The 27,184-nt window shown below is 41.0% G+C and overlaps 1 protein-coding gene across 2 annotated transcripts in view; it reads left to right on the plus strand.

Annotated features, from left to right (window-relative positions):
* LOC145510158 (uncharacterized) overlaps positions 1-27,184 on the plus strand; it is a 735,177-nt gene that overhangs the window by 527,025 nt on the left and 180,968 nt on the right. Inside the window, exons 7-8 of one of the 2 annotated variants that reach the window (XR_014056835.1) lie at positions 10,729-10,813; positions 16,761-16,895. The gene's annotated coding sequence lies outside the window, so the exon portion shown is untranslated. Of the gene's footprint in view, positions 1-10,728; positions 10,814-16,760; positions 16,896-27,184 lie in introns of those variants that run through there. The other variant, XM_081500643.1, reaches the window with a different exon arrangement.

Here is a 27,184-nt window from a genome sequence, read left to right on the forward strand (position 1 = left end):
TCTTATTTATTCTTATAAATCAAAATTTCAGATTACCATAATAATGATTAAGGAGTATAAAGAGGGTTAGAAGTATTATATTTTCAGGAAAACATAATGCAAGAGACCTGGGTTCGATCCCTGGTTTGGGAAGATCCCCCTGGAGAAGGAAAAGGTACCCACTCCAGTATTCTGGCCTGGAGAATTCCATAGACTATATAGTCCATGGGGTTGCAAAGAGTCAGACATGACTGAGCTACTTTCACTTATGATTTCAGAAATTCCAGAGAATTCCCTGAATTCTAATTTCTTGCTGCCTTCAACTTTATCTTCTAAATTTCTCTTCGATTCTGGTGCCCTATCTATGCCCTGACACCCTCTTTAGATTGGACTGATGTATTATCAGCCTTGTGATGGCTTCCCTGCACTGCAATCTCTATACTGAAGCCAGAGAGACCTCATAGAAACACCAGTGTGTTCATTCATCCCCTCACATAGGATGTTTTAATGGCTGCCCGTATTAAAAAGGTACTTATTAGTGAGCTGAGAAATGAAAGTTGAACCCGTAATTGGAGATCAGTACATACGTCTCATCATGGCACAAAATGATAAGTCCTGGCTCCATGAGGCAGCGACAGTATTTATCTGTGCTCAACATCTTGTTTATAAGTCTAGCTCAGTGCCCCTCTATAGATGGATGGATGGGTGGATGGATGAATGAGAATGAGACATGCCATAGCTTCATGCTGTGTATTACAATGTCACCCTGGCACTTGGCCAAACAGAGGTCCTTTGAGTATTGCCCAAAGTGGCTTTTTTCCCTCCGAGGCTCACAGTCAAGGTCCCTTAATTTATCCACAATGCCTTCTCCTATCACAGCAGAGAAATGGATTCTTCTGAGCCCACGTTTTCCCATCTTGACCACAGGGAGGATATACAATAGGCCTAGTATTTCCTAACTTCTGAAAATTTATCAAGCTGTATCACATTATATAAAATAAAAATCCATTCAAACATAGCCTAACATTAGCAATGCCCTTCCTCCGGTTTTGCAGAATTACAGTGAGAAACAAATGAGATAGTACATATAAAAGTGCTTCATAAAGTACAAGGCATCATGCAGAACTAGTATTCAACATGATTAAGTCAATGTGCCTCCACTTTCCAGTCATAGCCATGTGCACCTGTGGAATGTACATACCACAGGCCTGGGCTCAGCCTTGAGCCAAGTTGGAGAGATCCTCTGTCCATCTGGAAACTCCTTCTTTTCTGATTCTCTCTAACCTGCGTTGCATACCTAATATTCCAGAACCTAACGTCCTCCATCAACGTCCTCATTTTCTCTGGACAAAAATGGATTGTAGAATGAAACTCACCATGTTTTAAATTTTGGCTTTGAGGCTTAGAATTTCCTTAACCCTTGATCAGTTTCTTAACATTTCTGAACCTCAGTTTCTGCAACTGTAAAACAGGAATAATAATCTTTCCCTAACAAGGGTGTTTTTGAGAATTGAATAAAGCTGTAGGCTAAAAATGACAGTCTTACTCTTTGGTTCATAATGAGTGTAAGATGTATATTAGTTCCACTCCATTTCCCTCTGAGTGATCCCAACTAATTGAAAGGCTTATTGTCACTAATGGGCTTCCCAGGTAGCTCAGGGGTAAAGAATTCACCTGTCATGTAGGAGGCACGGGTTCAATCCCTGGATTAGGAAGATCCCTTGCAGAAGGAAATGGCAACCCACTCCAGTATTCTTGCCTGGGAAATCCCATAGACAGAGGAGCCTGGTGGGCTACAGTCCATGGGGTCCCAAAAGAATTTGAAACGACTTAGAGTCTAAACAACAACAACAATCTACACTAATAAAAGAGGGCAAAAATGCAGGCTTGGTAAAACAAAAGGTGTAAATATCAAGTTGGGTAAGATAACTTTCAATCCCTTAGTAAAGTAAAGGGTGAGAGATTTGGTCACACAGAAGCTCTCCAGCCTCTCTCAGGGTCACGGAACCTTTTGGATAACAGAAGGATTGGAATATACAAGAGCTGACCTTCTGAGCAAAGACCTCTGTCTGAAAGTATGTTCTAGAAGCAAGATGGTTTTCTAGATCACGAAATCATCACCAGCTGAAACTTGCCCATCCTGAGTTTGAGTGGACCACTTTAACACATTCTGGGAGCCATGCCAGCAACAATTGGATTCCAGTTGGCCACACCCAAATCACTTCTTCCCTAACCTGGACTTTAAATCTAAGGAATTTTTATTTTGGACCTAGACTTGTGATAAGATGGCCTTATCATTGGCTTGTTGTTGTTATTCAGTCACTCAGCCGTGTTTGACTCTTTGTGACCCCATGAACTGCAGAATACCAGGCATCCCTGTCCTTCACTATCTCCCAGAGTTTGCTCAAACTCAACGTCCATTGAGTCATTGATGCCATCCAACTATCTCGTCCTCTGTTGCTCCCTTCTCCTCCTGCCCTCAATCTTTCCCAGCATCATGGTCTTTTCTAGTGAGTCAGCTCTTCACATCAGGTGGCCAAAGTATTGGGGCTTCAGCTTCAGCATCAGTCCTTCCAATGAATATTCAGGGTTGATTTCCTTTCAGATTGACTGGTTTGATCTCCTTGCTGTCCAAGGGACTCTCAAGAGTCTTGTCCAGCCCCACAGTTTGAAAGTATCATTTCTTCTGTGCTCAGTTTTCTTTATGGTCCAACTCTCACATCTATAGATGACTACAGGAAAAAACCATAGCTTTGACTAGATAGACCTTTGTTGGTCAAGAAATGTCTCTGCTTTTTAATATGCTGTCTAGGTTGATCATAGCTTTTCTTCCAAGGAGCAAGTGTCTTTTAATTCCATGGCTGCAATCACCATCTGCAGTGGTTTTGGAGCCCAAGAAAATAGTCTGTCACTGTTACCATTGTTTCCCCACAAATTTGCCATGAAGTGATGGAACCAGATGCCATGATCTTAGTTTTTTGAAAGCTGAGTTTTAAGCCAGTTTTTTTTTCACATGATCATTGCCTTGTAGTGAGAGTTCACTTAAGACCACCCCTTGTTGGACCTCCTCTGGCCACCTACACACTGAGGCACCAAGTAGGTTGGGTCAGAGGACCCTCCCCAGTCTTGTACTCTGTTGATCAGTAGTGTAAACCTTTATCCCTGGCAACTTAATACCTCAGGATCAGGGAATGTTTCCCTTGGTTTTGAATCAAAATAATTCCTGCTGTATTTCAAATATGTTTTCTGAGGTTTTTGTTTGGTTTCTGTTTGTTTGGTTTTTTAAACAGAGAAGGCGCAGCTTTTCACTGGTACAGCTCCCAGAACTACCCTTCCTCTGTTTCTGATTTCTTGTTGCCACTCACACTGAGGTTCCCGGCCTCAGCTCTGTGACCACCAGAGTGCTGGCTAGCAGCTCAATGGACGTGGCGTCGTCCCTGAAATACTTTCATTTTGTGTTCTCGCTCTGCTACTTTCACACAAACCAAAGTTTGGTGCGCAGTATGTGAATTTGCCTATTTCCACTCTGACTCAGTACCTGAGTTGAACCTGAAGGGACTGTAATCAGAAACAGAAGGCTCTTAGAACAACCTCATGTCAGGGATTCCCTAGCCTAGTACCAACTTCAGATATTAAGTTCTACTTCCAAATCAGGAGTTTCAAATGTCTATTGTGAAAACAGCCACTTCAGGAGAGATGAAGAGCAGGAAAATGATTGTGAAATTGACCTGTCAGATACGTAAGTGATGAGGAGAGTCCATGTGTAGTAGTAAGGGCAAAATTAATCTACATAGGAAGAAAGCATGCGTTTTAGCAAGAGCCTTTTTTCCCTGTGGGAAACCACAACAGGATGCGCATTTTAAAATGAATGTGGTTTTACTGCCACCCAGTGTCTCAGAGTGTTAAGAACCTACTGAACCTAAAAATGCCTTTTCACCACTGGCTATAGATTTTATCGTCACAGAAAACAAAAAATATTAGAAGTCAGTGAAAAAAAACATTAGAGGTAATCCAGTGAACATCATCAGCCTTTATATGGGTGGAAAACTGGAGGCAGAGAGGAAGGGCAGGCTCAACCTGCCAACATTAGAGACAGCATAGCAAGGATTAATCATCTCATTCATTCATTCACTTGTAGCATGTGTTCACTTTCTCATATAATACTGGAAAAAATAAATTGCATCTTTGTTCCCTACATTTTATCATTTTCTCTGAGGTCCCTGAGGGCAGAACATTCCTTCTTTCTGATTCCACAGCCAGAGTACTTAATTCAAACTTTGTCCCTCAACTCTTTTATATCCCTCAGGAGAGAAGAAAGACTGGGTCCATGTCACTCACAATTCTCTTCCAAGAACTTTACAGACTTTGGCACATGTAAGGTATTAAATCAGTATTCCATGAAGCAGTCAGCCAATTAGTGAATGGAAGAATATGCAATATTAATTGTGGTGTTTTTGTTGTTATTCTCATTGCTATAGGTAATGCAGACATTTTGTTGAAAGAGCAACATTTAGCAGGGATACAATCACAAAACAACTCACTCCTAATTACTACTGCCCTTTTGTACTTGCTTGGTGGGCTAGTTTTTGTTTTTTTTTTTTTTCCCCTCATGCTCTGCTGCTGCTAAGTCGCTTCAGTCGTGTCCGACTCTGTGCGACCCCACAGACGGCAGCCCAACAGGCTCCCCCGTCCCTGGGATTCTCCAGGCAAGAACACTGGAGTGGGTTGCCATTTCCTTCTCCAATGCATGAAAGTGAAAAGTGAAAGTGAAGTCGCTCAGTCGTTTCCAACTCGTAGCGACCCCATGGACTGCAGCCTACCAGGCTCCTCCGTCCATGGGGTTTTCCAGGCAAGAGTACTGGAGTGGGCTGCCATTGCCTTCTCCATACATTACTTAAATCTAGGGTGGATCTTACAACTTTCATGATGCCTTTCAAATATAAAAACAACCTCTGGTCACTTTAAAATTTTTTTTATTGTGGTTAAAGTCACATAATATAAAACATACTATTTTAACCATATTTAACCTTACAGTTCAGTGGCATCAAGTACATGTACATTGTTGTGCAATTCTCACCATCATCCATCTTCCTAATCTTTCACTTTCTGAAGCCGAAACTCTGTCCCCATTAAACACTAAGTCCGAATTCCCCCTCCCTACCCCTCCACCCCCAGTCCTTGGCATCTGTCAGTGTACTTTCTGACTGTATGAACTGCCTATTCTAGCTACCTCATATAAGTGGAATCAAACAGTTTCTGTCTGCACCTACTGTATATTGGAATGCGTTTTTATGGTTAACTTAATATATATCCTACCCCATAGACAGAGGAGCTGGGTGGACTACAGTCCATGAGGTTGCGAAGAGTCGGATATGACTAAGTAACTAAGCACACACACACATACAGATTGTACCTTTTCCCCTTTGTGCTATACAGTAATTTCTCATTAGTTATCTGATTTATACATAGTAGTATATATATGTCAATCCCAATCTCCCAATTTATTCCTCCCCTTTTTTCTCATTGGTGTCCATACATTTGTTCTCTATATCTGTGTCTCTGTTTCTGTTTTGCAAATAGGTTCATCTGTACTATTTTTTTCTATATTTCACATGTATGTGTTAATATACAATATTTGTTTTTCTCTTCTGACTTACTTCGCTCTGTATGACAGTCTCTAAGTGCATACACATCTCTGCAAATGGCAATTTCATTCTTTTTTATGACTGGGTAGCTAGCTATGTACCTTGTCTTCTTTATCCATTCATCTATTGATGGACATTTGGGTTGCTTCCATGCCCTGGCTATTGTAAATAGTGTTGCAGTGAACACTGGAGTACATGTATCTTTTGGAATTACGGTTTTCTCTGGATATTTGCCCAGGAGTGGGATTGCTGGGTCATATGATAGTTCTACTGTTAGTGTTTTCTTTTTTTTTAAGAACTTCCATACGGTTCTCCATAGGGGCTAGTGGTTATTGTTTGCAGATTTTTTGATGATGGCCATCCTGACCAGTATGAGGCGGTATCTCATTGTAGTTTTCATATACATTTCTTTAATAATTAGTGGGGTTGAGCATCTTTTCATGTGCCTCTTAGCCATCTGTATGTCTTCTTTGGAGAAATGTTCATTTAGGTCTTTTGCTCATTTTTTGAATCGGTTTTTTTTTTTTTTTTTTTGATATTGAGCTGCATGAGCTATTTGTATATTTTGGAAATTAAACCCTTGTCAGTTGCTTCATTTGCAAGTGTTTTTTCCCTCCTGAGGATTATCTTTTCGTTTTGTTCATGGTTTACTTTGCTGTGCAAAAGCTTTTAAGTTTATTTAGGTACCATTTATTTATTTTTTATTCTAAGAGATACATCAAAAAAGATCTTGCTTTCACTTTAAAACACAGTGATTTAATTTTCCAGTCACTTGAAGGTGGATTTCTGCACTGTTTTAGTCCTCACCTTAGACATGGGGAGAGAATAATGATGGGATGTCACTTATGCTGTCCAACTGACAAAGATAAAGCAGATAGTAGTGAATTTCTGCTTCTCAAAACATCAGGCTAACGTATTTCAGGCGAAAAACTCTGGGAGATAGTGAAGGAGAGGGAAGCCTGGCATGCTGCAGTCCATGGGGTCTCAAAGAGTCAGACACGACTGCGTGACTGAACAAAAAGTTTTCCCACAATTAGAAAGTCTGAAAAAATTGTTTGAATAAAAATCTGCAGGTGATATTAGAAGAGAATTATAAAAACAAGTAAAAACTTGAGAGATTGAAGATTTCTAAGAGATAGGAAGCCCAGTGCAATGAGGCTAACATTTGCAAAGTCTCCTTCCATGAAACAATTAGAAATTGAAAAACTATGACGAAGACTGAAAATACAGTAGTTGAGAATCTGAGCCTCTGCTATCTGTTATCTGTGTCATAGGATTAGGGAAAATTGGAATTCAGGACTTGCAGAAGAGAGTAATATCCCAGAGTTTCAGTCTTTCCCTCTTCCCCCTAAGGACCTCATGATGGGTTAGGTTAACCTCCACAAAGAATAAAGCTCAATCTGTACCTACATTATGATGATTTGCCCCCAGGCTAGCTGCCTGCCAGAAGTAAGAGTAAATCCTCTCTGGAGAAGAGGACATTATCCACAGCCTCAAATGGTCTCCACAGTTGTTTAAACGTAAGCCTCATACTTGGTCAGAATTAACCAGACATAACAGAATATATCACCCCATATAAAATCAGCTAGACAATAGAAACAGACTCATGGGAGATTCAGATATTAGAGTTATCAGACAGACTTAAATAGGACCATGACTCATGTGTTCAAAGAGTTAAAAGAAATGGAGTCTTACAGTAGAAAACTATAAAACATAAAAAGATTAAAAGAAAAATTCAAGAACTAAAAAATAATAACTGAAATAAAGATTTGATATAGTTAAGGGCAGTTAATAAACCAGAACATAGATCAGAAGAACATACCAAGACTGAAGCACAGAGAGACAAAATAATGTCAAATACAGAAAAGAACATAGGAAACATACATGTACTACAAGTCCCGGAAAATGGGATGGTAAATAGTGGACGAGAAACAATATTTGAAGAGTTAATGGCTGAGGATTTTTGAAACTGATGAAAGAAGTCAAGCCACACATTCCAGAAACTTTGCAAACCCAAATCAATATAGATTTATAGTGAATGAAATCGGAACAGAGATTAACTTTGGAGGAATAATAGTGATTGAAGAATGAGAGGTAAAATGTGGTTGAATATAAACAAAGTTTTCATTAAACAGTCATCATAAAACTGTCTGGTGAGACTTAAATATATAAGAATATAGATGCTTTCAAATGTGTATATATATATATGTATTAAAATATTTTAATATATAGAACATTATAAAATTATAATACATGCATATTAAATAAAACAACAACAATATTCAATACATGTCCATGCATGCTTATTTGCTCAGTCATATCTGACTCTGTGATCCCATGGACTGTAGCCTCCAGGCTCCTCTGTCTGTGGAATTCTCCAGGCAAGAATACTGGAGTGGCCATTTCCTACTCCAATTCAACAGTCAGGACAGAGTTAAAGTATTGCAGTTAAACTAGAGGTTAAATATTCTAAGGTCTTTATATTGTCAAAGAAGTGTATAAAAAAAAGCAAGTCTATGTAAGAAAATACTAAGCTATGTTTCAATATTTCAATATTTAGGATGATATATGAAAGAATAGTAAAAGAATGGCTAACAAAAAAATGTAGGAGAAAAATAAAATAGTAAAAAGAATTATCTGAAAGAGAAACTAATACAAAAGAGAAAAAAAGATTGTATAATTGATGGAATAAATACAAAACACATAGTAAATTTAAATCCAGATATGTCAGCAATCACATTAAATGTGAATGAAACTAAATATGTCAATTAAAGGCAAAGATCGTTAGACTAGGTAAAATGCTTTTCAAAAACTATTTGTCACTTATATGAGACACACTTTAAGGATAAAGAAGGATTAAAAGTAAAAAGATGAGAAAAGACAGACTATATAAGGAGTATTGCTATGGTCTGAGTGTTTAATTGGTAGGTTGAAATCCTAACTCCCTAAGGTCATGGTATGAGGAGGAAGGAGCCTTTGGGAGATAACTAGGTCAGGAGGGTGGAGCCCTCATGAATGAGATTGTTAGTTGCTCAGTTGCTCAGTCATGTCTGAACTCTTTGTGACTCCATGGTCTATCTATGGAATTCTCCAGGTAAGAATACTGGAGTGTATTGCCATTCCCATTTCCAGGATATCTTCCCAACCCAGGGATCAAACCTGGGTCTCCTGCATTGCAGATGGACTCTTTACCGTCTGAGCCACCAGGGAAGCCCATAGGGCAAAAAGCACTACTAAAGAAAGATTTATCATAGTGGTAAAAATGTCAGTGAATGAGATTAATGTCCTCATAAATGAGGCTCCAGAGAGATCCCTCACCCATTCAACCATGTGAGGACATGGTGAGAAGTCAGTGACCTAGAAGAGGGCCCTTGTTCAATCCTGCTGGTGCCCCAATCTCGAACTTCGACCTCCAGTACTGTGAGCAGTGAATTTCTGCTGCTTTTAAGCCATCTATTCTATGATGTTTTGTTATAGCAGCCTGAAGGGACTGAGGCAAATGCACAAAAGAAAAATCTGTATACTAATATCAGACAAATTAGATTTTAGGGCCAAAAGCACTACTAAAGATCAAGAGATTTATCATAGTGGTAAAAGTTTCGATTAACTAGGAAGATTGTCTTGGTTAATTTTATGTATCACCTTGACTAGGTACAGTACCCAACTATTCAAACATTATTATAGATGTTTCTGTGAAAGTATTTTTTAGACGAGAGTAACAGTTAAATCAGTAGATTCTGAGTGAAGCAGACTACCCCTCATCATATGTGTGGGCGTCCTCCAGTCAGTTGAGGACCTTAATAGAAGACGGACCTCCTCAGAAAATCAGAGGAATTCTGCCAGCAGAGAGCCTTGATCTCTTCCTAGGTCTCCAGCTGCCAGCCTACCCTGCAGATTTTGGAACTGCCAGCCTCTACAGTCATTATCTACCTGTATCTGTAGATAGATGGATATAATATATAGATGAACAAATATAGATATGCATATAAAACTGCTTATTAAGTTTGTACCTTGACTAAGCGCCAAGATATCCCTTTACGACCTTGAAAGATTGGCAGTTAGGATATTCCCATTCATAGGCCCCCAAACAGGACGAAATAGTTGCATGACTTGCTGAAGGACACACATCTGCTCATTATTAGGATTAGATCAGAACTCACATCTTTCTGACACCAAGCTCATTTTCTTTTCCCGTTGGTTTGTCCCCTCTTTTCAATAATCTTACTGATTTAGTCTGGCATGTTCCTTCATTTTGTAGATGGAGATGATGTACTTAATTTTCCAGCCTGATAGACTCATGGCACAGCATGTGTGGCAGGGCCAGAGGGGGGCTGTCTCTCCACACAGGCTGTCCTGCCGACTCCTTGCCCTTGCTCGCAGATCTCTTTGCCAAGTGCACATCTAATGCTTTCAGGGCACTGTTGCTCTTCAAGTGACAGATCTTAATGCTCCTAATCGTCACCCATTATATCATCATTACTTTTTCTGTGGAATTAAAATTCTTTTTATAAAAGGGCAAAAAAGTTCACCTGCCTTACAGCATATCCCAGACTTCTCTGTTGGAATAGTTGGTTCTTTAAAATTTCCAGCTCTGGCTCCAGAGTGACTTTCATTATCTTTCCCTGGGGCAGTTTGTGGGAAGGATGTTACAGTCACACATTAACCTCTGCTGTCAGTGTCTTCCTTTTAAAATGAAAATTGAGACTTCCCTGCAGATGCATTGGTTGACTCTGCTTCCAATGCAGGGGGTGAGGGTTTGATCCCCAGTCGGGGAACTAAGATCCCACATGCCGCTCAGGGAGGTCAAAAAAATATATAAGTAAAAATTTTAAAAATAAAATAAAGTGAAAACTGCTAAACAGTGAGTCATAGAGGGCAGGGGCAGTATCTTATTACCCTCTGTGTGCCTGGCACCCTGCCTGACACATCATAGGTGATCATTACATGCTTATCAAATAAGTTAGTGGGCCTTCGCCATTCCTTTTTTTGAAGCACATTTAAATTCTCTGCCTTCAGATCTATGGAGTGGCCGTTAAGCTTAAGAAATTTATAGCACAGTAGATTTTAAAAGACATATGTAGGAATTTTATGTCCCATCTTACAGGTGAAGAAATTGAGGCATGAGGCACTGAGATGCTGAAGCCAAGAGCTACACAGCAGAACCGCAACAAAGGCAAAGCCCATCAGAGGTAATCCAATACCTTTCGTTTCTGCCTCCTTCCACCTGGACACCTCCCTGGTTCCATTTCTTTTCTTTTTTTCTGATGTTACAATTGCAGAAGTTCCTCCTCTCTTAAACTAGTGTAGAAGTTACTGTCAGCACAGGGTCAGTGAGGTATAAGCCCTACTTCATTAACATCAGAGCAGGGACCCAAGACAAGCCCTGTGAAATCCCTTCCCGTCTAAGCTTCCAAGGCAGCATCTTTGACCCACGGGCCAAAAAGAAGTGACTTGCGTCACATTCTGTGGCTGTTGTTTGCTAGCCTGTGAGTTTCTCCATCAGGTGGCCGGAGGCTCCTGGAGAGGCAGTGAGCAGTCACCAGTGGGACAGTTCAGACTCTGGAGTCACAGCCCAGGGGGCCTTGGCTATGTGCTCACTTCAGTCAACACCGACTGCCAGGCACTGTGCTGCCACTGGTAACAAGACAAGCATGGTCCCTGCTTCATGGAGCTTTCAGGGTTACATCTAGAAGAAGACAGGCCTTCAATGAATGAATAAAAACCTGGCTAATATTTATGAGTGCTTATTACATGCCAGACACTGTACAATTTCACACATTATTTGATGATGAGTTGGTAGGTGGCAGAACTAAAGATTCAAACCACATCCATTTCTGTCTGACTCTAAAGCCCAGACTGATGAAGAAAGAGTATATACTGAGTAAAATGTCTAGCACTTGGTCAGCATCGTGGAAGAATGGAAGAAATCTGGACTTGAGTCAGGAGGCTCAAGTCCTGGATCTGACCCATCTGTGACAATGGGCCGCAGAGGTGAGGCCACAGCAAGGGAGAGGAAGCTCCCAGAGGTGGGGCCAGGCAGGTTCACTACCTTGCCTTTAACATCTGGCACAAAGAAGGTGCTGGAATTCAATTACACTGGCCTGATTGAAAACATCCTGGGATGCTGCCACATGGCTGACCCTTGAAAACATTCTGCTAGCTGAAATAAAGCAGACAATCAGGACAGATATCATATCATTACACTTAGATGTGGTCCTTAGAACAGTCACATTCATAAAGAAAGAAAGTATGGGGTTCTGTAAGATGTTATGGAAAGACCACAACCAACTTTTCGGCCAACTCGATAGAATAGTGATTACTAGGGAGTGGGGAGAGGGGAGAATAAGGAATTACTCTTTAATGGTTGCGGAGTTTCTGTTAAGGTTATTAAAAAATTCTGGACATAGCGGTGATGGTAGCACATTGAAGGTGTCCTTAATGCCAGTGAGTTATTCCCTTTAAAAATGGTTTAACCTGGTAAATTTTATGTTCCATGTGTTTGAGCGAGCTCTGGGAGTTGGTGATGGACAGGGAAGCCTGGCGTGATGCAGTCCATGGGATCGCAAAGAGTCGGACATGACTGAGCGACTGAAATGACTGAAACTGATATTTACCACAATAAAATGTAATATTTTTTTAATTTAAAAAGTAGATATCCTTGGAAACCAGGCACTGTCACAAGACCTTAGAAACTAAAGAGGACAGACCTGAAGGATATAAATGGAGGAATCATTTGATGATATGCTTTGGCTGATTACTTATTGATACAGAATATCAGCACTACAATAATACTTTCCCATGTACTCTGTGTACTTTACTACCACCAGAATGGAAGCTATTATTTATCTTTTGCACAGAAGAGGAGAGCTTAAGTGCTGTCCTGTCAGCTCTACATTGGGAGGGTCTGGCCTTGAACTCAGGTCCCACATGTAAACATCACAGCAGGCTTCTCCTCTCCAGGAAAGCAGCCTCCATCCAAGAAAATTTGATTGGGGTGGACTAATAGCTGTCATTTAAAAGGAAAATATATATATATTGAAATACAATTGCTTTACAATTTTATGTTAGTTTCTGCTGTACGATGAAGTAAAGTGAATCAACTATGCATGCTAAGTCGCTTCAGTCATGTCTCACTCAGTGAGACCCTATGGTCTGTAGCCCACAAGGCTCCTCTGTCCATGGGATTATCCAGGCAAGAATGCTGGAGTGGGTTTCCATGCCCTCCTCCAGGGGATCTTCCTGACCCAGGGATCGAATCACCTATGTATATATACATACATATATCCCCTCCCTCTTGAACCTCCCTGCAACCCTCTCATCCCAGCCATCTAGATCATCACAGAGCACCAAGTTGAGCTTCCTGTTCTTTATCGCAGGTTCCCACTGGCTATCTATTTGTTACATGGTAGTGTATGTATGTCAATCCCAATCTTCCATCCGTCCTACCCTCCCCTTCCCACCCTGTATCCACATGTTTGTTCTCTACATCTACATTTCTGCCCTGGAAATACGTTCATCTCTACCATTTTTCTAGATTCCACATGTATATTAATATGTTAACTTATGACATTATTTTTCTCTTTTTGACTTACTTTGCTCTGTATGACAGACTCTGAGTCTATCCACATCTCTACAAATGACCCAGCTTCATTCCTTTTAGTGGTTGAGAAATATTCCATTGGACATTTAGGTTCTTTCTGTGTCCTGGCTATTGTAAATAGTGTTGCAGTGAACATTGGGGTACATATGTCCTTTTGAATTATGGTTTTCTCAGGGTATATGCTTAGTAATGGGATTGCTATGTCATGTGGCAGTTCTATTTTTAGTTTTTCTGGGAACTTCCGTAGTGTTCTCCACAGTGGCTGTACCAATTTACATTCATTCCCACCAGTGGTGCAAGAGAGTTCCCTTTTTTGCACACCCTCTCCAGTATTTATTGTTTGTAGATTTTTTGATGATGGTCATTCTGACCAGTGCAAGGTAATACCACATTGTAGTTTTGATTTTCATTTCTCTAATAATTAGTGATGTTGAGCATATTTTCATGTGCCTCTTGGCCATCTGTATGTCTTTTTTGGAGAAATGTCTATTTAGATCTTCTACCCATTTGAAGATGAATTTTGATGAGATTCTAAGTTCTCCTGGACCCAAAGACTGACAAGGACAGGAAAGCTCTAACCAAATCCATATGATCTCCGGGCTAATCAGATCTTCTACTAACAAAAACTCTATACAAATAGCGGTGCACACAAAATGGGATTTCTTTTGCCCTAAGGAGGAAGACTAGCTTTTCTCTGATGTTCTCCAGTGGTCTAGTCCTAAGCTGTATCTTCTCCATCCCAGGAGAGTGGGTAAGTGTGTGAGGCTAGGCCCTGTCTTGGACAGCTGTCATTCCTTATAATGCCTCCAGAGCTCTGACGAGACTGAACAAGATCATCTGTTCATTGCCCCAAGACAGCGCTTCTCCAGACACTGCCATGTACCCCCGACGGGGCAAATTTTCCCCTGGTTGGGAACCACCACCCTAAGGAAGGACCTCTATGGGGAGAAATTAATTCACTCAGGTGCTTAGCCCTCCTTGCTGTGCTGGTCTTTTCTCCTGCCTCTGCCAGCCCAGTGTGCTGCTGATCCTGTAATTCAGGATTGGTTCATGCTGAATTAAAGAAGGGAGCAATGCTGATCCCAGACTTGCCCCACCTGTCCCTTTACCCCATGGGATCTGCGAGACTTTTGTAGTGTGTTATTCAGTGATATAAATGAATGAAGAAATTAAATGTTACAAGTGGTTGGTGAGGGCCCTGACCCCAGATCAGCCAATAAAGGGGATCTTGTGGTCCCTGCCCTTAGATAATCTACCAGTGGTGTCCCCCTGAGAAATGTCTCAGGGAAGAGACTTGGCAGGTGTCTTTTGGTGCAGCTGGCCACACACTGGAATGCCTTGGCTGCTGTAAATGGACTTTGCAAACTCCCACATTGGGGATGCTCCAGTCTGTCCTTGGTGGGGTGGTATGTATGAGAGTCACCTTAACATGTCAAAAAGCCACCCTGCCTCCCTCCTTGAGGCCAAAACAGTGGAGCTATTAGCAGGGGGGTCACAACAAAGTCACAAGCGGGAACAAGACCATGCACAGCACATTGTGAGCTTTTAGTAAATGCTGGTTGGGACTTTTCTTCTGGCTGTTTCAAAGGAGGCAACATGTTCTTTACCAGGTAAGAGAGGATCTACTCCATGTTAGTCACAGTCTCATAAAATAAAGGTCAGCAATTTCTGAACAAATTCAGTTTTAGAGTAACCTTTCCTCTCTACTAGTTTTGTTCATGTAAGAACATTTAGACTCTTGCTTTTTAAATGAATGATAAATATAATATTTATTATAGAAAAAGTAACTGCAAAGAAGTGCAATGGCACAGAAAATAATTCACAGGAGTCCTACTGCCAAAGAGAGTGCAGCAAACAATTTTGACATTTTTATCATACATTCTGTCAAGGTTTTTTTTCTTTGCATGATTTTTATTTTTAGAAGTAACATGTTGTATAACAGCCCCATCAAAGAATAAGTGATACATTTCCATTGAGAAAATTGAAGAGAGAGTTTGGTAAAGTTACTGTTAATAAGAGAGTAGACAGGGTAAAAAAAGGAAAGGAAGGAACAAGGTAAGGAAACCTCAAGAGATGGTATATCAATTTCCCTGGGGTCTAACAACAGGGAAGCACCATGCCACCCCTAGCCTAAAGGGGAGGAGGAGAATCGGCGGTCACTCCAAGACAGAGAATGAGTTGGAAGGTTGCATGGGGGAGAACCCCTTGAGAAGAAGAGAGATGATGAGGCATCAGAGGAAGGGAGTAAATACCTTGTCCTCTAGCCTCTGAGTCCCTGCCAGTGGCCCCAGACACTGGCCAGCACGGCTGCCCATTGGTGCAGTCAGCCTTCCCAAGTACAGGGCAGAGTGGGCAAGGGTACCTGGCAGACAGCCATCCAGGCCAAACAGGAGCATGTTCCTGGGGACTAATATTCACTCCACCAAGACATGACCATTGGTTTAAGTGTGGTCAGGATCCTTCAGACATTGTTCTAGGTAGTTACCTATGTAACTCGTGTGTTCTCAGTCACTTCAGTCATGTCCAGCTCTTTGCAGCCCCATGGCCTGTAGCCCGCCAGGCTCCTCTGTCCATAGGATTCTTCAGGGAAGAACACTGGAGTGGGTTGCCCTACCCCCCCAGTGTGGTCCATAAGAAGCCCGTTTCCTAATATCCAGCTTCTTGTTCTCAAATTCTGGGGCCATGGCAAGACTGCAGGTCCCTTTTCTATTAAACTAAGGTGTGCCAGTGCAGTTTCCTTCATGTAAAGATATACAAACTGAAATCCCATGTGTTACTTGCAGGGAAAAGCTTTAAGAACCAACGAAAGCTCCCCATTTCTATCTTATCTTCTGCCACTGGGACTAGGAATGTTTTAAACGAGTGATGTCCAATAAAAATGTAATACAAGCTGCTCTGAAATTTGTTCTAAAATGTTCTAGAAGCCACTAATAGATAAAATTAATTTTGATAATATGTTATTTGTCAAATATATTCAAACTATTATCCTATGCAATTGAGATTAAATATTGTTGAGATACTTTACATTTTTTGTATGAAACCTTTGAAACCCAGTGTATATTTTACATGCACAGTGTGTAACAGTGCTGATCAGGTACACTCCAAAGGCTCAATAGCCACTCTTAATAGCCTTAATTGATAGCAGCTACCATATGGGATGGGCTCTCTTGGTGGCTCGCCAAGAGATGGGTGGTAAAGAACCTGCCTGCCAATACAGGAGATGAGGGTTCCATTCCTGGGTCAGGAAGATCCCCTGGAGAAGGGAATGACTACCCACTCCAGTATTCTTGCCTGGAGAATCCCCATGGACAGAGGAGCCTGGTGGGCCACAGTCCATAGGCTTGCAAAAGAGTCGGACACGACTGAGCAAGTGAAAACAACAACAATCATATGAGACAGCACAGTCCTGCCTGAATCTCAGGATGACACATAGCTGAGTCGGTAGCCAAAGTGTGATACGCATATAGTGTGACAGAGAAGTAAACCTTTTTTGTTTACTTAAGGCATCACTATTTGTATGTTTTTTGCCCCTACAGCATCACCTCGTCTATCCAGACAGACACACGTGTCCTATCAATAACTCAGGTAATCAGTTTCCTGTGGACGGGCATACAAGTGGTTTCCAGTTTTTCACTCCCATAAAGATGTGTTGATAAACATCCACATGTATATTTCTGGTGCTCATATGCAGGTTTTTCTCTGGAGTAACTACCTAAGAATGAAATCATATGCACACTTTTTATTTTAACAAGTATGTCTAAAAAGTTGTCTGGATGGACCATACAAATTTTCATTTCAATCAGCGGTATCTGAAAGGAACTGTTTTTCCATATTCTTACCAATATTTAATATCATCAAATTTTTCATTTAAAAGTTTTTTTTGTATTTACATTTTGATATTATACTTGACAAAATAGCTAGCCTGTTCTTTTAACATCATAAATATTTCAATCTAATTAAAGTTTTTATTAACCTTGATTTTAAATGACTGCATAAAAACATGATATGGATATGCCAAATTTATCCAACCATCTCCTGAGTCTTTTTGACATTTGGATTATTTATAACTCAGATTAGATATACCATAATGAATATTTTTGCACATTCAACTTTTTCCACAGTTCAATTATTTTTCCTTAGGATAAATTCTGAAAGTGTAAGTATTGGGTCAAAGGCCCATAAGTTTTGTTTTGTTTTTTTTCAGGCCCCGTCTTTCCTTTTTTAAATTTTCTTAAAAAAAAATTGGAGTATAATTACTTTACCATATTGTGTTAGTTTCTGCTGTACAACAAACTGAATCAGCGATATGTATTCATATATCCCCTCCTTCTTGAATCTCCTTCCGACCCCCACATCCCAACTCTTCAGAACACCTTTCTGAACTCCCTGTGCTGACAGCAGCTTCCCACTAGCTATTTTACATACAGTAGTGTATAAATGTCAACCCTACTCTCCCAATTCATCTTACTCTCCCATCTCCCCATCCCATGTTCACATATCTGTTCTCTATGTCTGCATCTCTGTTCTTGCAAATAGACTCATTTGTACCATTTTTCTAGATTTCATCAGTTCAGTTCAGTTGCTCAGTCATGTCCAACTATGCAACCCCATGAATCGCAGCACGCCAGGCCTCTCTGTCTGCCACCAACTCCCGGAGTTTACCCAAACCCATGTCCATCGAGTCAGTGATGCCATCCAACCATCTCATCCTCTGTCGTCCCCTTCTCCTCCTGCCCCCAATCCTTCCCAGCATTAGGGTCTTTTCCAATGAGTCAACTCCTCGCATGAGGTGGCCAAAGTACTGGAGTTTCAGCTTCAACATCAGTCCTTCCAATGAACACCCAGGACTGATCTCCTTTAGGATGGACTGGTTGGATCTCCTTGCAGTCCAAGGGACTCTCAAGAGTCTTCTCCAACACCACAGTTCAAAAGCATCAATTCTTCAGCACTCAGCTTTCTTCACCATCCAATTCTCACATCCATACATGACCACTGGAAAAACCATAGCCTTGACTAGACGGACCTTTGTTGGCAAAGTAATGTCTCTGCTTTTAAATATGCTATCAAGGTTGGCCATAACCTTCCTTCCAAGGAGTAAGCATCTTTTAATTTCATGGCTGCAATCACCATCTGCAGTGATTTTGGAGCCCCCCAAAATAAAGTCTGACACTGTTTCCACTGTTTCCCCATCTATTTACCATGAAGTGATGGGACGAGATACCATGATCTTAGTTTTCTGAACATTGAGCTTTAAGCCAACTTTTTCACTCTCCTCTTTCACTTTCATCAAGAGGCTCTTTAGTTCTTCTTCACTTTCTGTCATAAGGGTGGTGTCATCTGCATATCTGAGGTTATTGATATTTCTCCCGGCAATCTTGATTCCAGCTTGTGTTTCTTCCAGCCCAGCATTTCTCATGATGTACTCTGCATATAAGTTAAATAAGCAGGGTGATAATATACAGCCTTGACGTACTCCTTTTCCTATTTGGAACCAGTCCGTTGTTCCACGTCCAGTTCTAACTGTTGCTTCCTGACCTGCATGCAGGTTTCTCAAGAGGCAGGTCAGATGGTCTGGTATTCCCATCTCTTTCAGAATTTTCCACAGTTTATTGTGATCCACACAGTCAAAGGCTTTGCCATAGTCAATAAAGCAGAAATAGATGTTTTTCTGGAACTCTCTTGCTTTTTCGATGATCCAACGGATATTGGCAATTTGATCTCTGGTTCCTCTGCCTTTCCTAAAACCAGCTTGAACATCTGGAAGTTCACGGTTCACGTATTGCTGAAGCCTGGCTTGGAGAATTTTGAGCATTACTTTACTAGCATGGGAGATGAGTGCAACTGTGTGGTAGTTTGAGCATTCTTTGGCATTGACTTTCTTTGGGATTGGAATGAAAACTGGCCTTTTCCAGTCCTGTGGCCACTGCTGAATTTTCCAGATTTGCTGGCATATCGAGTGCAGCACTTTCACAGCATCATCTTTCAGGATTTGAAATAGCTCAACTGGAATTCCACCACCTCCACTAGCTTTGTTCGTAGTGACGCTTTCTAAGGCCCACTTGACTTCACATTCCAGGATGTCTGGCTCTAGGTGAGTGATCACACCATCGTGATAATCTGGGTCGTGAAGATCTTTTTTGTACAGTTCTTCTGTGTATTCTTGCCATCTCTTCTTAATATCTTCTGCTTCTGTTAGGTCCATACCATTTCTGTCCTTTATTGAGCCCATCTTTGCATGAAATGCTCCCTTGGTATCTCTAATTTTCTTGAAGAGGTCTCTAGTCTTTCCCAATCTGTTGTTTTCCTCTATTTCTTTGTATTGATCGCTGAGGAAGGCTTTCTTATCTCTCCTTGCTATTCTTTGGAACTCTGCATTCAGATGGGAATATCTTTCCCTTTCTCCTTTGCTTTTCACTTCTCTTCCCAGCTATCTGTAAGGCCTCCTCAGACAGCCATTTTGCTTTTTTGCATTTCTTTTCCATGGGGATGGTCTTGATCCTTGTCTCCTGTACAATGTCACGAACCTCTGTCCATAGTTCATCAGGCACTCTGTCTATCAAATCTACTCCCTTAAATCTATTTGTCACTTCCACTGTATAATCATAAGGGATTTGATCTAGGTCATACCTGAATGGACTAGTGGTTTTCCCTACTTTCTTCAATTTCAGTCTGAATTTCGCAATAAGGACCTCACGATCTGATCCACAGTCTGCTCCCTGTCTTGTTTTTGCTGACTGTATAGAGTTTCTCCATCTTTGGCTGCAAAGAATATAATCAATCTGATTTCGGTGTTGACCATCTGGTGATGTCCACGTGTAGAGTCTTCTCTTGTGTTGTTGGAAGAGGGTGTTTGCTATGACCAGTGCGTTCTCTTGGCAAAACTCTATTAGCCTTTGGCCTGCTTTCATTCTGTACTCCAAGGCCAAATTTGCCTGTTACGCCAGGTGTTTCCTGACTTCCTACTTTTGAATTCCAGTCCCCTATAATGTAAAGGACATCTTTTTTGGGTGTTAGTTCTAAAAGGTCTTGTAGGTCTTCTTAGAACCATTCAACTTCAGCTTCTTCAGCGTTACTGGTCAGGGCATAGACTTGGATTACTGTGATATTGAATGGTTTGCCTTGGAAACGAACAGAGATCATTCTGTCGTTTTTGAGATTGCATCCAAGTACTGCATTTTGGACTCTTTTGTTGACCATGATGGCTACTCCATTTCTTCTAAGGGATTCCTGCCCACAGTAGTAGATATAATGGTCATCTGAGTTAAATTCACCCATTCCATTCCATCTTAGTTCGCTGATTTCTAGAATGTCTACGTTCACTCTTGCCATCTCCTGTTTGACCACTTCCAATTTGCCTTGATTCATGGACCTAACATTCCAGGTTCCTATGCAATATTGCTCTTTATACCATCGGAGTTTTCTTCTATCACTAGTCACATCCACAGCTGGGTATTGTTTTTGCTTTGGCTCCATCCCATCATTCTTTCTGGAGTTATTTCTCCACTGATCTCTAGTAGCATATTGGGCACCTACTGACATGGGGAGTTCATCTTTCAGTGTCCTATCTTTCTGCCTTTTCATACTGTTCATAGATTTCATACATATGTGTTAATATACGATATTTGTTTTTCTCTTTCTAATTTCACTCGGTATGACAAACTCTAGGTCCATCCACATCACTATACGTGACCCAATTTCATTCCTTTTAATTGTTTTAGCAGATTTTTTTTTCCCCAGAAGAATTGTATCAGTCATACTCCTTTGGGAAATTTCAGATTTTTATAAAATATATACTGGGTATATATTTATATATGCAGATGCCTTTGAGTACAGTATTGGACTTAGTGCTTACGAGGGTGAGCAAAGGGGAAATGACTTGTCCCAGGTCATGTGGTAGGTAAGGGGCAATGCTCACCCTTGAACCCAGCTTTGGACCACAAGTTTATGCTTTTTTTAAAATATAATTTTATTTATTTACTTATTTATTTTGGTTGTGCTAAGTCTTCATTGCTGCACAGACTTTTCTCTAGTTGCAGTGAGCAGGGGCTACTCTCTACTTGCAGTACAAGGGCTTCTCATTGTGGTGGCTTCCCTTGTTTTGGGCTTCCCTGGTGGCTCAGATGGTAAAGAATTTGCGTGCAAAATCTGCCTGTAACGAGGGAGACTCAGGTTCGAGCCTGGGTTGGGAAGATCCCCTGGAAAAGGGAATGGCTACCCACTCCAGTATTCTTGTCTGGAGAATTCCATGGACAGAGGAGCCCGACGAGCTACAGTTAGTCCTTGGGATCACAAAGAGTTGGACATGACTGAGAAACTTTCACTTTCACTTTCTCTTGTTGCAAACCATGGTCTCTAGGGTGCATGAGCTTCGGTAGTTGGGGCACGTGGTCTCAGTAGTTGTAGTGCACTTAGTTGCTCCACAAGATGTGGGATCTTCCCAGACCAGGGATCAATCCCATGTCTCTTGCATTGGCAGGTGAATTCTTTTTTTTTTTTAATTAATTTATTTATTTTAGTTGGAGGCTAATTACTTTACAATATTGTAGTGGTTTTTGCCATACATTGATATGAATCAGCCATGGGTTTACATGTGTTCCCCATCCTGAACCCCCCTCCCACCTCCCTCCCCATCCCATCCCTCTGGGTCATCCCATCGCACCAGCCCTGAGCACTTGTCTCATGCATTGAACCTGGACTGGCGATCTGCTTCACATATGATAATATACATGTTTCAGTGCTCTTCTCTCAGATCGTCCCGCCCTCACCTTCTCCCACAGAGTCAGAAAGACTGTTCCATGCATCTGTGTGTCTCTTTTTCTGTCTTGCATTTAGGGCAGGTGAATTCTTAACCACGGAGTCACCAGAGAAGCCCAAGTTTAGGCTTTTTGTTTGTTTTGTTTAATGCTTCATCTGTCTGCTTTATCCTGGTGTTGAAAAATAGCCTTTTCTTTGATCACTATTCCAGCCACAACTCTTGACCCCAATTAATTAATTAAGATCTTCAAGTAGAGATGTGTAGTATTAACAATGGCTTCTTTCTGTAGGAAAAAACCTCTTCCATGTTTAAAAAACGGCATGTCAAGCTATAACTTCAAAGTGCCAGGAGAGGGCACTGCTGGCCCATGATCTGCTTCAGAAATAACCAGACCAGCTCTCCAGAGGAGACTGTTTTTGAGATGGTTTCCCTAGGAGAGAGAGACCTGCTGAAGGAATATTAAGCTGTTGTTTGGCATACAGGGCTGTTTTCCAAGGAGACTCATCAGGGTTCTTTATTCAGGTGATTTAGTCACACAAACAAACCACCTTGTTTCAAAATGAAAGCGGAGTCATGAGAAGGCATTGAACTCTTTTAAAGTGGAAACCATCACAGATATTTCTTAGTATAGTTCTCACCTGCTGAAGACAACAATGAAATGCACGCGGGGACGTTCTCAGTCACTCAGTCGTGTCTGACTCTTTGCAGTCCCATAGACTGTAGCCCACTAGGTTCCTCTGTCCATGGGATTATACAGGAATACTGGAACAGGTTGCCATTTCTTTCTCCAGGGGATCTTCCCGACCCAGGGATTGAACCCTTGTCTTGTGTCTCCTACAATTGGCAGGCAGATTCTTTACCAGCTGAGCCATCCGGGAAGTGCATGCACATGGAGAAATAGGGCCAAATGCAAGTGTGTCAGAAAAGATCAGAAACCATCTCTGGACATTTTCCCATTTTGTTCCTTGGACAAGTGTCGATGTTCTGTAAATGTTAGCTGAAAGCAGAAGGTTCATGCTCTCTGAGGATACACAGAGATGTCCCTTCCCTGCTATGATCTGAGTTCCTTTCTTGCCTGGGCCGTGGCCATAGTATTCTTGATTGGTTTTCTTTCCCCCATTGCCGCAGCCCCAGTTCCACTCTGGCCCCACACTGCAGCCTGAATGGACTCTGTAACAAAGAGTTGGACACCATTAATCCTCTCTCGAAAACCCCCTTGATATTCCCCACCATCTCTCAAATCAGAGTCTTTGCATATCTTACCCTATTTTCAAAATCAAGCCTCTGCCCACTTTCCCAGCCCCATTTGATGCCACCCTTCCCGTTCCCCTCCTACCTCTGTGTTCCACACACACAGAATTTCTTGCCTTCTCCCCAACGTGCTTTGCCTTTTAACTCTCCTTTCATTGAAATTACATCTCTGTTGAGAAGTTCATGCTGGTCTTGGTCCAAATTCTAACCTCTATGCTTTGCACCTTCTATTCCCTCTGACCTGGAAATTCTTCACCATTGTTTCTTCAGCCTATCAAATTCCTGCTCATTCTTCAAAATTCAGGTAACAAGTCACCTCTTCCTGATGTCTTCTCCAAATCTCCAGGCACAGTCACTTTTCTGTTGGTACTCCCATGGGTCATTGTGGGTCTGTCTTATGCTGTTGTTTCTCATTTTGTTTGTCTGTTGGTACCTCTGTACAGAGAGCTGTTATAGGAAAGGGACCATATCTCATTCATCATTTTATCTAAGCTTAGCTAAGCTTATGCCTGGCATGTAATAGACTCTCAATCGACTATTATTATTTGCATTTGCATTTGGAGAGATAGGCTTTCCAGAAACTTGGGTAATCTGGCAACATGCCGCATGCATCATTCTAAAATTTTTTGGAGGTTCTAAGCTCTCATTATTCATAATTTTACAGTTCACACTTGAGAATAGTTGTTTATGCTTACTTTTATTTCTTTCTTCTGGATGATTTTATTTGGAAAGAGGATATCTGAGGTTAGAATTTGGACCGAGACCAGCATGAATTTCTCAACAGAGACATAATTTCAATGAAAAGAGAGTTTCTAGTGGGTAAGAAGAGAAACTTGCCCCAAGTATTTGACAGAAGGAAACAGAAGAATTAAAGTGGAGAGGGAAGCAAGGATCCTTGAGAGCTGGTTTGTCACACTGTAGGGGAGGAGAGACAGGTGATAACAAGAGTGAGTTAGGAAGGAGACAGAGGGGTGAGTGCGAGCATTTATTTCTCCTCCTACAAGTTCTATTTCTGCTCCCAATGGCAGGAATTAACATTGGTGAAAGACAATTGCCAAGTTTCTACCAACTCCCCATATTCTATCAGATGGTAATGAGTTCTGAATGATCATTACATCTCATCTCGAAATGTAGAAAGTCACTAAAAGGAACATTATTCACTCAGAGATCTATGGAGCTTGTCACTTCACAATGTACAGTATTTTAATAAGTCTTGAAACTCTTCATACTGGTCCTGTACGCACACAGAAAGTCTTAACAGCCTATATAAGCACATGTCTGCATGTGCACGCACGCACAGACATGGAGTGTCAAACACCCACTGTCCCACGTGGGGCATGACTCCGTTTTCCTATTGATGGATAGAGCTTTAGGTTGAGATGAACCATCTGTCTACCAAATGGCATTTCTAGTGCTTCAGTCACATCTCCAATAATCACTTCTCCTAAACACATTAGTGGGAAATGATGTAAAAAATAATTAAGTGTAACTATCCATTCCATTAGAAATTGATGATATCTATGTTTTATAAATTAGAGACATGTAGGAGAAAATGATTATTCTCACAACTCATTGCGACAGGAAGATCTCTTCATTGTTGCATAAAATTTATCCTAGTAGGAGGAATGAATATTTGAACACTTTGTGGTTCAAAGGAGAGAAGACGCTAAATGAAAGGGCTACTTGGAAAAATGGAGTGATAAAGGCAAGTAGGAAAAAAAGGTTTATGCCAGTAAAACTTGCTTCTCACCTTAGGAAAATTAAATACAGTGTAGAATTGATTAGTATAGTTTCTATGACCCACGAAAATCAGGTAGATTTTTGGTTGTCAAAATGTAGCTTCTGGCTTAGCCAGACACAACATTACTCAAGTTGCCATTAACCCACCTATGAACAGCCCTTCTCATCCTAAAGTAAGTAGATAGAATCTTTGTTCATCACTGTCCACATGGTTTAAAACACAACAAAGAAAAGGGAGTAATCTCTTTCAGTTGCTTAGATATTTCTTTTTGAGAAGACAAAATATTGCTCCTTCATTTATTTAGTGCACTATTCATACAAACACACACACTGTTTTCAGCAACGTTTATACTATTCATGGACATAAACTCTGAGAAAACAACTAAAGAAAATGTGTGGGATGAGGGGAAGTGTGTATGGTGTGTACATCTCTTTGTACATACCAGCATGTTTTCCTCAAGAGGTTTCTTTTTTTGGCTTTTGTTTTTGTTTTCTTGATCATAAGTAAAATAATTCAGATACACATGAAAGAGATGTTCTGGTAATAAGTCATATTCAGAGAAGTAGCTGTCACATTCTCCACTCATTCAGAATGTAAGAATGTTCTGAATTGAGTCAAGCCCATGACTCATAGGAAGGCTAGTAGATGCCTTCTTGGCCTAAATAAGGACACCAACTGAATGCCTCATGGAAACAAGCAATTGGGCTGGTAGCTCTGCATGTCATTTTGCTCTTTGGCTATAAAATAAAGTTGACTAGTGTTCAAAGGGACCAAAGTTGGGTAACATGTATAGCAACATTTAGCTCTGGAAGGAAAGTTATGATACACCTAGACAGCATATTGAAAAGCAGAGACATCACTTTGCTGACAAAGGTCCATCTAGTCAAAGCTGTGGTTTTCCCAGGAGTCATGTACGGATGTGAGAGTCGGATCATAAAGAAGTCTGAGCACTGAAGAACTGCAGTGCTGGAGAAAACTCTTGAGAGTCCCTTGGACTGCAAGGAGGTCAAGCCAGTCAGTCCGAAAGGAAATCAACCCCAATTATTCATTGGAAGGACGATGCTGAAGCTCCAATAGTTTGGCCATCTGATGGGAAGAGCTGACTTGCTGGAAAAGACACTGATTCTGGGAAAGATTGAAGGCAAAAGGAGAAGGGGGCAGCTGAGGATGAGATAGTTAGATGGCACCACTGACTCAATGGACATGAGTTCGAGCAAACTCCAGGAGACAGTGAAGGACAGGGAGGCCTGACGTGCTACAGTCCATGGTGTGGCAGAGTTGGACACAACTTAGTGACTTAACAATAACAAAAGCTCACTATTCAAGCCCATGAAAGAAAAAAAAATACTATGGGGTTTATGAATCCTAGTCTCTAGGATTGGTAAGAGGTATATTATTCTGAAGGGCTTCCCTGGTAGCTCAACTGGCAAGGAATCCACCTGTGATGCAGGAGACCCCAGTTCAATTCTTTGGTCAGGAAGATCCACTGGAGAAGGGATAGGCTACCCATTCCAGTACGCTTGGGCTTCCCTGGTGGTTCAGCTGGTAAAGAATCTGCCTGCAATGAAGGAGACCTAGGGTCTCCTAGAGTCAATCCCTGGGTCATGAAGATCCTCTGGAGAAGGGAAGGGCTATCCACTCCAGTATTCTGGCCTGGAGAATTCCATGGACTGTATAGTCCAAGGGGTTGCAAAGAGTCAAACACGACTGAGCAACTTTCACTAGATATTATTCTGAAGATACAGAAGAACAGCATATCTTTGAAGGTAAGTTACTACAGGAATCAGAAAAAAAATGTTTAGAAAAAACTCATTTGGCTACCTAATAAGATGCCAGGAGATATGGCCTCTGTGAAACAGAAGCAGAAATCCTGAAGGATGGGAAAAGCTAAAATGAAAATATAGCATAAACAAAATAAGGATTTCAGGGAAGACAGAGAAAATAAAATAGGCAAAGATTTCAAGTACACTAAAGATGAAGAATTAAATCTACACTGGAGACAGTAATAATCAGAAATTGCAAAAAATTCAATTTAGTGACAGAACAAACTTTAAAATATGTTTGATAATTAGAGGAATGGAAGATGGAAGAGATGATATACAGAGAAAAAAAGAAACTAGATACTCCACTTAACAATTATAAGAATTTCTGAGGAAAAACCCAGAATATTTGGTATTGAATTGATCAAGAACATAAATGAAGAAAATCAAGAA

This window comes from Giraffa tippelskirchi, chromosome 6, assembly GCF_054371585.1.
Source record: "Giraffa tippelskirchi isolate mGirTip1 chromosome 6, T2T-mGirTip1v1.2.pri, whole genome shotgun sequence".
Classification (NCBI taxonomy): Eukaryota; Metazoa; Chordata; class Mammalia; order Artiodactyla; family Giraffidae; genus Giraffa; species Giraffa tippelskirchi.